Genomic DNA, 10,922 nt, shown 5'->3' on the forward strand with positions numbered 1-10,922 from the left:
GTTTGTGCACGTGGAGCAACCGATCATCCGGTTCTCTGATGGCAGATCTGTGACCGACCTGGTCGTTCCGCTCATTTCTAGAACTTGAGTGAATCTCGAATGGTTCCGTCAATGTTGACGCCGTTTAGACCGATGGATGAAAGAAGGAGTCCTGTTGACACCACATTTGCAAAAATCTTTGCTTAAATTTGACATGAAATCGCCATTTTCAAGGGCAGAGCCCATTGCCAGTTGCAGTTTCAGCCCATCCCGGTGGGTCGTTTCTTTTGATTTTGCAAATATCCGACTCGATCAGTCATTCGGCGCAGGGTTGTTTCGGAAGAAGGCCCGGAGTTGTGTGGCCTGGTTAGCTTAGCACGCTACTACAGGACACTATTGCCATCACTGGGCTGCTTGGGAGAAATTCAACAGACCGCTGAAGCCCCAGAGACACATTTGTCTCTGATTCGATTGGCTTTTTTTCACCGGAGTGTCAACGTGAGGAGTTCCCAAATCCATGAGCAGCACTGAGGGTCACCAGGGGGTCGGAAACATCGCCAAACTTTCACTTTTAAAATGTCCCGCTGAGGATGTGGCCTGCTGTCGGTCCCGATAGCGCGTCCTTCGATTTGCACAGGCAAAAATAAACGATCCATATATATTGGTATATAAGCCCGCACTGAGAGGTTTACATTTGAGACTGTTAACTATTCTACGCGCTCGGACAAAACCGTAAACACTCCACGTAGATGTAGGTATTCTTGAAGTCTATTTGTCAAATGGCACTATACTGTATGCATCATAATTGGCTATCATTTTTTTTCCTGCTGATTCTTCTTTCTCTTTAACTTGATGTGTAATATAACCAGTGGTATTTAAATGTCACCTGTGGAGTAAGCGGCCGGGGGTTGGCGAGGTGTGACCCGCACGGAACTCGGCGGTGGGCCGGCCTTCGACCTCCCGCCAGAGGCCTGAACCGGACGAGGCCGCAAGGGTCGGGCGGGTCCGGCGGTACCGACGAAACATTTCCGGCGATCCGCCCGAATCCGGGGCCCGCTCAGGAAAGACGTGGCCTGGAAGGCGTCGCGCACGGCTGTCAGTTCACCCGGATATGCAAACGGCGCACCGTCGGAGTCGCTCCCTTGCGAAGGCCTTGGAGTGGCAGTTTACCCCTGTTTTGCCAAAGGGAAACATTTCTATCAAAAACTTAATATTTGCAGTCGGGGCGTCTTTTAAACGCCAAAGAGCGACTCGCATTTCCACCCCCGAGGGAGCGGCACCAGAAGTTTTTAAAGCCTATTTTGAATCAGGTTGTGGCGGTTTGTCTCTTCACCGCAGGTTTGTACACTGTAACCAGGTAAAACCAACGTGGAAGCTGGAAGCATCACCTTCTGAGGAACTTCAACTCCAAATATCCCTTTTCATATTTGCAGGATGGTGTTGGATTCGCTTAAAAAAAGGTGCGTGCCGGCCTCGTTCGTTGAGGTCGGGCTGCGCGGGATCGAAAGGGCCGCAGTCCACCCTGGTCGGTCGCTTCCCGTCGGCTCGCCCCCTGGGGTTTTTTTTACAGAAGCTGATGTTTGTCGTTGGTGGGTTCGGGCCGAGCTAAGGGGCCGAATCCGGCTAAAGGGTCAGCCGAAGCTTGCCTCCCGCTTTCTTGTTTTCCAGACAAAGGGACGAATTTGCTCCTCCCGTGCCGGCTTGGACGCGCGTTCACCGCTCGAGGCTGTAACTCGCTGACGAGCGTCACTTGAGAAGAGCTGCGCCCCGTTTTTTCGTCCAATCAACAAACATGTTGAAGCTAGTTTTTACCCGATAATCAAAAGCATGAGTGCAGCTAACGGGTGCCGCTCTACGCTTCTACTTTTGGACATTCTGCGAAGGTTCTCTCAGGCCTCCTCCCATTCGCCACAAACATCAGCTCGGTCGGTTGGTCCACATGTATCCCCGTGTACCTGCCTGGTGGTTCCCCTCGGGCTCTCGCCTCGCCTGCGATTGGCTCCTCGGGAAACGTAACGTTCTAGTCATCGTAACAACAAGACGGTGATTATCCGAAGCCGTCCCGATGAGTTCATCGGCTGTAGGAACCCCAACTTGGTCATTGCGCGAACGGACGTTTGGCGATGGCGTGAGGCGCCGGTGTTTTTTATAACCTTAACAGCGGACGGGAAGCGTCGAGCGAGCCGAAGCGTTCGGGGAAGCTCTCCTCCGTGGTCTTTTGGAATGAAGGAAAAGGAATTGCACTGGTTCCCGTTGCTTGCGTGACGTGGTTGAAAACGAAGTTGCTTCTGATGTTTAAAATTAAAAAAAAAACATATATGTACGGCGACCGATTCTTCGGACGTTGGCGATGGCGATATTGTTCCCGATGTTTAAAAAGAAAAACGAAACAAAAAAACAAAAAAAAAAATCTCTTCAGTGTTGAATCAGTTGTGAACCATTAATGATGTTGCTTTGTGGATGTAAAGATGGACGCCGCGTTTTCACAGCCGCGACTGACTGTCTGTCCGCTGAGAGCGGCGGCGAACAAACAAACAAACAAACAAACAAACAAACAAACGGACGGACGGATGGATAAACGTACGGCAATGAAGGACAAAAAGAACCCCCTCCCTGACTTTGACCCCTTCCCCGACCCGCCGGTACGAGCCGAGCGCCGTCGGGCGATGTGACGCACTGTCCAAAACGCACATCGCCGGGGCTTTTCCTCACCGTAACCGCGGGCGACGGACCGACGACGACGGGCGAAAAACAAATGAAGCTACAGCCATACATTGATTCCCGGACGGGCGGAGATCTACGCGGACTTCTACCGCCCGCCACTTGTATCGTCTTATCTGTCCCCTCTTGGTCGCCTCCCCTCCTCCGTGTCTTTTCTTTATCTGCTGCCATAGTAACCAAGCAGGCGGCCATCTTTTTTGTCCCGACCTCCTCCTTCCCCGTCCCGCATCCCCCTCTCTCCGCCATTATCCCCATATTTTTGGAATGTCAATGTGCTACTTGTCGACACTGTGCATGAATGATAACATGTCTGTATATAATTATAGAGAATTGTAATCCCATTACCCCGGTGTGAACAACAACAACAACAACAACAACAACGACAAAACGCTGTACAGAATCGGGTTCAGTCTGATCGTCTTTTTAGTTTGTTTGGTTTTTTTTTTTTCCTCCAGCCCAACGTCGGCCGGCAAAAGGCAATATCTGCTGTTATTGGATGGATGAGAGATGAGATCTCACAGGCGTCTTGAATGAATTATCTCCGCGGGAGCTGCACGGGTTACTTGTGCAAAAGGGAAAAAAAAGAAAAAGAAATGATAAGGTTATTTTGTCCTGAAAGAGTGAATCGAGAATAACGCCGTGTATATAGATATACTGTACAGCTGTGCTCGGAGAGTTAAATTCTACGATATTTATTTTGGAGGAAACACTCAAGAATGACATATATTGCCTTTTTGGAGAAGTTTGCTCGCCCTCCACCCTCCACACCTCCCTCCCTAATACCATTTGTTCCCGGTCCTCCATCTGCCCCCCCCAACCCTCCGCATCTGCCCGACTCTCAGAAGATCATCTGTCTGAGCTCCGATCGCCGTCTGTTTTTTTGTATTTTTTCTTCCTCCCTCCCGCTCATCTTTATTTTTCCTTCCCCCTCCCTCCCTCCCTCCCCGACAGGGTGTACTCAGAAACGTCACGTCTGTCGACTATGATTTGGTGTGTTTTTCTAATGATGATTAAATAATAATAATAACCACGGCAATTATAGCGTTGATAATAATGAGGATTTATCTTTTCTTTTTTTCCTTTCCGTCCTCTGTGTGTGTACGTGTGCATTTGATTTATTTTTGTGGTTCATTTCCTTAACTCTTAATATGATTATTTCTTGAAACACCAACTGATAAGAGGAAAGTTGTTGTATGTGTGTTGCCACTAACTGTGACTGCTCTCCATGGTACATGGTACTTCTGATAAAAACCAATAAAGTAAAAGTTTGGGATACCCTGTTTCCGAGACACCCCTCCCCCCTCCCCACGAGTCCAATATTAAAGCTATTGCACTTTTATCGCCGGATTTCACATTCACCCATTGGCTCGCACTCCGATGGCACAACCATCGGGCGCAACCGGGAGTTCTGAGGACACGTCAATATGCAGGCACGAAGATCTGGGGATCGAACCACCGACCCCATTCACATGCACCCGATGTGATTTCGCATTCACCCGTTCACTCGCGCACCAATGGTGGCAGATCTTCCATGCCGGGTTCCAACCATACCGATGGGAGCATCTTGGACTTGTGCGTCTTGCCTAAGGACATGTCCGAATGCAGATAGGAAGAGCTGGGGATCGAACCACCAACTTCACTCACATTCGCCTGATGTGATTTCACCTTCATCCTTTCACCTGCACTGCCGTGACTGCAGAGCTCCCAAACCATACCATCAGGTGCAAGTGGGAGTTCTGCATCTTGCGCAAGGACATTGCGGTGAGCTGGCAGGAAGAGCTGGAGATCGAACCGCCACCCCAACCCCACCTCTCAACCCCATTCATATTCAGCCATTCACTTGCACACCCATGGTGGCAGATCTACCATGCCGGGTGCCGACCATACCATGTCGTCAGCACCTGGGAGTTGTGCATCTTGCTAGAGCAAGACAAGAAGAGCAAGGGAGCAAGTGATGGAAACTACCAACCTCCTCGCCCTCCCACCCCAATTCACCTTCACCCGATGAGATGTTACATTCAGCCACCAGCACCTGCGCTGTGCTGGCGGCAAAGCTGCCATGCTGTGTGCAAACCATACCATCAGGAGCATCTGGGACTTGTGCATCTTCCCTGAGGACATGTCCATATGCAGAAAAGAGGGTCCCGGGAATCAAACCCCCAACCCCCCCCCACCGTCCCAATCCCATCTACGTTGATTTAATCCATTCACCCATTCACTCAGACTCCAGTGGTAGCAGAGCTAATATGCCATGTGCTAAGCATACAATGGGGAGCAACTTGGAGTAGTCCATCTTGCCTGAGGACCCTTAAACGTGCAAACAAGAGGTGCTGGGAATCAAACCTCCAACCCCAACCCCCCACCCCATCCACATTGATTTCATCCATTCACCCATTCACTCGCACCCCAATGGTAGCAGAGCTAATATGCCACGTGCCAAGCATACAAGGGGGAGCAACTTGGAGTAGTCCATCTTGCCTGAGGACCCTTAAGCGTGCAGACAGGAGGTGCTGGGAGTCAAACCTCCTACCCCCCTCCTCCCAACCCCATCCACGTTGATTTCATCCATTCACCCATTCACTCGCACTCCATTGGTAGCAGAGCTGCTATGCCAGGTGCCAAGCATACAATGGGGAGCAGCTTGGAGTAGTCCATCTCGCCTGAGGACCCTTAAGAGTACCGGGATTGAACCTCCAACCCCCCCGTGTATTAGCTCCCACATGCCATTCAGCCTATTTCCTTTTGTCGCGTCCTGCAACATCCGTTTTTTCAGGCCGTCCGCAATGAAAACGTCCGTCTCGTTGACACTGACTAACATCTAATTAACCGCCACCTAATTGGCTCCATTGTTGTCCCAGAGACGGGAGCGGCGACTGAATCACCGCTGATTAATCCCATCTGTTTTCCCCCGCGTGCGTTGTGGAGGCGAAAGCATGACAAACGCACGCCACTCTTTTGTTTGCCGCCGCTAGGAATTAAACCGCCAGACGAGAGTGAATGCGGACGAACAGGCAAATTAAATCACCTCATGGATGTGATGTGAGCTGGAACCGACGGAACATCCATACAGGTCGTCGAGGGCGAACGGGGTGATAGGACTTCTCCCGGCTATTTTAGCATAACGGGATCAAGGACGTCCACGAAAGAGGACAAAACAAACCCAGATAACAATTTGCATGTTGATCGGTCTGCTGTCATTGGGCGAAAGACGGGGTTCGCCCTGGACCGGTCAGCAGCCAATCACAGGGCCGGTTCCAGAGGCATACAACTCTTCACCCTATCCGTGGAGGCTCTCAGTCATCTGGGTCGTGGTGAATTCTTCTCCCGATCTTCTTGTCATGCCAACTGGACTTCAATTTTTCACCATAAGTTATATTGGAACTCCCCACAGGTCATTGGAAATGAAGAACTCTTGGATGAGGAGTGAAACGACTTCAAGTGAATAGATTCAAGTCCAGCTGCCACGACAAGAAGGCCTCGACAAGAACTATCCACCCTCCCTTTCACATGTCTGGCCGATTTGGGGTCACCAGTGAACCTCCTGCATGTGTTTGGACTGCGGTTGGAACCTGGAGAACGCTGAGGAACCCCAACATGGAGACTCCACACAGAAAGCTCCCCTGTGGAAGTCCAATAAGGGACAAGGTACCTCCCGGTTACCGTACCCCCATCACGTCTCCCGTTTCCTTCCGAACCCCATTTATTCCTCCGCCCCCCTGAGGATGTAGAACCCCAAACCCCTTCATCCCCTCGGGATTTATTCCCCCTCCAGTCGTACCAGCTCGACGAGAGGAGAACATTTCCTCTCAGCCTACGAGGAAAACGCCGTCTGACTCAGTGCTTCTGTCATCCCGCTGTCTAGACGCTCATTTGCTTCCCCTGCCGTCCTTCATGCGCCGCCTCGTCGCCGGCGCCTCATTTCCGTCCCAGAGACAGATATTATTCAGCGCTGTCGCGCCGATCATGGCCGACAGCTCTGACGGCGGCGGAATCGCAAACGCCGTCCCGACTCCCTTAATGGAGACCTTCTCCGGGGAAGACGGCAGATTCAGATGTCAGTTTGATGAACGCCGGTGACTCGAACCCCCCGCCGGCCCAAAGCAACCCCTTCGTAACCCTTGATTTATTTCCGGTGTCCCCCCCTGGAGATGGAGATGGTTCTTTCCCCTGGGCGCCCAGCATGTGGCGGCGTTGAGGAGTGATGGTTTCACGTGAGGCAGCCGCCACACAACACAACATGAAGCCCAAATGATTCGTTTCCATTTTCTGAATCACTTGTTTCACCTTAATGAGTCTCTGCCCCCCGGAGGAGGTGGTCCACGACCTGATGCTGGGCATTATGGAGACTCCCGTCCAGGTCCTTCTCGAAAACACATCACCAGCAGCTTCAGCGACTCCAGGGTCTGGAGGAGTCGTGCAGGAGACGGTTCCTGTCTAGTCCCATCAAAATGTACACTTCATCCGCAGGCAAAGAACTGCACTGAGGAACCAAACATCTCCTGCACTTTTGCACCTCCAACGTCTTCATCTGCATTGAGGAGCCTCCAACATCTATCAGTCCATCCATCCATCCATCTATCCATCCATCTATCTATCTTCCATCCTTCTACCCTTCTGTCTTTTCTATCTATCTATCTCTTCACCTCATCACGTCATGATGTCCCGATGCAGATGCGAGCCCGACCCTCTGCATCTCCACCCTCAGGCTGCGAGTGGAAGATGAAGGACCTTCTCCGTCCTTCCGTCCATGATGAAGATCTGATCTTCTTCTAACTTCGGCTCCAGATGTTGTTCTCCTAAACAGCAGGCAGATGGAGAAGGTCCAGGAAAGAGGAGGTAAGAAGGTGGTTACTTCCTGTAATAGGACTGTCACCTGCTCCCTCAGCTGAAAAAAACAGGTACACACACACACACACACACACACACACTGTTATGTGCATTATTTCAGTGGGTAGCACGACAATCTGTGTGTGTGTGTGTGTGTGTGTGTGTGTGTGCGCGCGCAGTGCCATATAGACCAGGTGTTTTACACACACTGAGCAGATTAAAATTAAATGTCAGGCAAATACCACCGTCTGAACTCTGCCCCGGATCCTGTGTGTGAATGTGTGTGTGTGTGTGCGTGCATGTGTGTGTGCGTGCGTGCACATGCACGTGCACGTCCGCCCCTCTTACACCGAATGTCGACATGTAATTCCTTCGTCCGCTCGGCCGTTCTAAAAGTCAACGCGGGACGACTTCGCCGGACCGAGACGAGGTCGCGTCCTGGTGTGTAACCATGGCAACCAGGCGGCGACGGGGTTGCAGACCCATCCTCGCTTCCTTTCCTCGGACCCTCCCTTCGCTCCCTCCTTCCTCTTGACCTCTCAACCCTTTTTGCCCTCCACCCTTTCTTTCGGTTCAGGTCGACGACGGAGACATTCTTGCACACACACACACACACACACACACAAGCACACACACATTTGACACCAAAGTACAATGTGTGTGCGACTGTTCTCTGCCGAGAGGCTGTGGGCGGTGTGATGATGACGAGTTGCTGTGACGACTTTTTTGTTACCTCGGCGACGCTTTCACATAAAACCAACAGGCCCGCTAGAGACGGCGTACACACCCACTCAGGGTTGGAGAGGACGCAGGGTTTAGACGGTCGGCATAACACACACACACACACACACACACACACAATCACACAGGAACATGCAGACACACTCGACTATGCTTGTATGCGTTGAACCTTTTTGACCTCTGATGTCTCTTGTAATAATAATATGTAAATAGTATGTTCATAGAAATTTAATTCATTCATTCATTCATTCATTCATTCATTCATTCATTCGTTCAGGGGTCGGCAACCTTTAACACCCAAAGAGCCATTTGGACCCGGTTTCCTCGGAAAAGAAAACACTGGGAGCCGCAATTACTTTTTGACGTCTAAAATAAAGGTACCACAGTTTATATTGCTTTTTATTACCTTTACACTTTGTATAAACAAATGTGTCGTGTGTTGCTTCTGAAATTCGCAAAGTAATACGGAGAAAATTAAATTTTATTTTATGTAATGAACTCATTTTGAGCTTTGGGCTTTCAGAGCGTGTAGCAGAGCCTTGACCTGAATTTTAAAAATAAATCGGAAAAAAAAATTACTGTGTCAGTAAACAATAAGAAATAAATATTTGCAAAATATCGTCATGAATATTTATTTTACCTGATTTATGGGACTTCTGCGCATAGCATCTGTAAACCGAGACTTTAACGGCTGGCGGGTATACCGGCTTCCGCGAGTGTGACGTAATTCTGAGCGGCGAAAAATAATATATATAATTTTATTTAATATTTCAAGATCACAATAATCTTCCAACCTAGAACTAAAAGTTAAAAGAATGAATTAACACAAACGAAATACACTTCAATTAAATATTTATAATTTAATTTATTTTATTATAATTTAAATAAAGGTGGTCTAGAGACATAAAATCATCCACTCACATCCGCACGTTATATAGAGACGTGTAACTATTCACTCTCTCATTTGCACGTCATACAAGCATTCACTCCTGTATTAAAGTGTTACATAGAGACCATTCACCCTCTCATTCACATGTCATACAGCGACACGGACTCATCCCTTCATTCACAAATCACAAAAAGACTAAATCATGTATTCACATTATATACCCGATGTAGGCGCAAAGCATTCACTTATTCATTCAACATCATGTAATAATAATGATAATAATACATGGGATTTTTATAGCGCTTTTCATGACACTCAAAGACGCTTCACAAGTAAAAAACAGAAGGAACAGAATATACACAGAATTATTGGGAAGAAGTCCATAATTGCAGAGTGTGGCGATGAGCGCCAGTCCAGGGACAAGCTGGAGGAGCTTCGCCGGTGTGCAGCTGAGTGTCGTGCTGCTGTGAGGAGGCAAGTGTTGGAGCTGGATGTCGGAGATGGATTTTTGGTTGGGGGAGAGATGGTGGAGCAGGAGGAGCAAGAAGATTTCGGCCGATGGAAATGCCGTCTTGCTAGGCGCCATCGGGATCCGGAGTTCCGAGAGGCTGGCCGGCTAGCTAGCCAGCTAGCCAGCCTGCTCAGGTCGCCGTCGAGATCCAGAGTTCCAAGAGGCTAGCCGGCTAGCTAGCCAGCCAGCCAGCCTGCTCAGGTCGCCGTCGAGATCCAGAGTTCCAAGAGGCTAGCCGGCTAGCTAGCCAGCTAGCCAGCCTGCTCAGGTCGCCGTCGAGATCCAGAGTTCCAAGAGGCTAGCCGGCTAGCTAGCCAGCCAGCCAGCCTGCTCAGGTCGCCGCCGGGATCTGGAGTTTTGAGAGGCTAGCTAGCCAGCCAGCCTGCTCAGGTCGGCAAGCTAGTTTGGTAGCTTGCTTGAGATTGTCCAGGTGAGCCTTTGTCTTTGGTTTGGTTGATTGGTTGGAGAGCGGGAAGCGGCAGCCAAACGCGCCAGCGTCCTCCCGCCCACCATCTTGCCAAAAAAAAAAAAAAATGTAGCGACATGCAAGCATTCACCCTCTCATTCCTACATTATATAAAGATATCCAACCATTCACTCCCTCAGTCACGCCTCATATGCAGACATGCAACTATTCACTCATTCATTCACACGTCACATAGTGACATGCAACCATTCACCCTCTCATTCACACATCATGTAGACATACATCGTTCACTCATTCGTTCAAACCTCACTTCTATCCACTTATTTCACCATATTTTGGGTTTGAAAGCGTTCCTCGGTGGATCACATTCACACACTCGCGCTGATCTGACCGGCTTGGGAATCGAACCGCCAACCCCTCCCAGAGGGAGAACCAGCGGAAGAAAAGCCGTCGTGGCGGAAGATCGGGGGCTTTTATTCGCCGCAGTGTGCACGGCGAGGGAGACGCGCACGCTTTTCAGCAGAGCTCGTGTTGGAACGAATGCGTCGGAGGAGAAGAACACATGGAAATGAGGTGGTGATGGAGGAGAAGGAGGGGGTTAGAGAGGGAGAGACTAATAACGCCAATCAGACGGCATTAGGAGCACAGAGACCAGTAATTGGAGCTGCAAAGTGTGACTCATCAGCAACACACACACACACGCACACACACACATGCACGGAAAACCCATTAAACCCTCCAACCGCTTTGAAACACACACACCTTCCCCCTTTTGTGCACAAAAATCAATCTCGCCATTTGATTCGCGCAAACACTCGGCGTGCCTC

Source organism: Fistularia commersonii, chromosome 2, assembly GCF_037954325.1.
Source record: "Fistularia commersonii isolate RoL2024-O1a breed Wild chromosome 2, RoL_Fcom_v1.0, whole genome shotgun sequence".
In the NCBI taxonomy this organism is placed as follows: domain Eukaryota; kingdom Metazoa; phylum Chordata; class Actinopteri; order Syngnathiformes; family Fistulariidae; genus Fistularia; species Fistularia commersonii.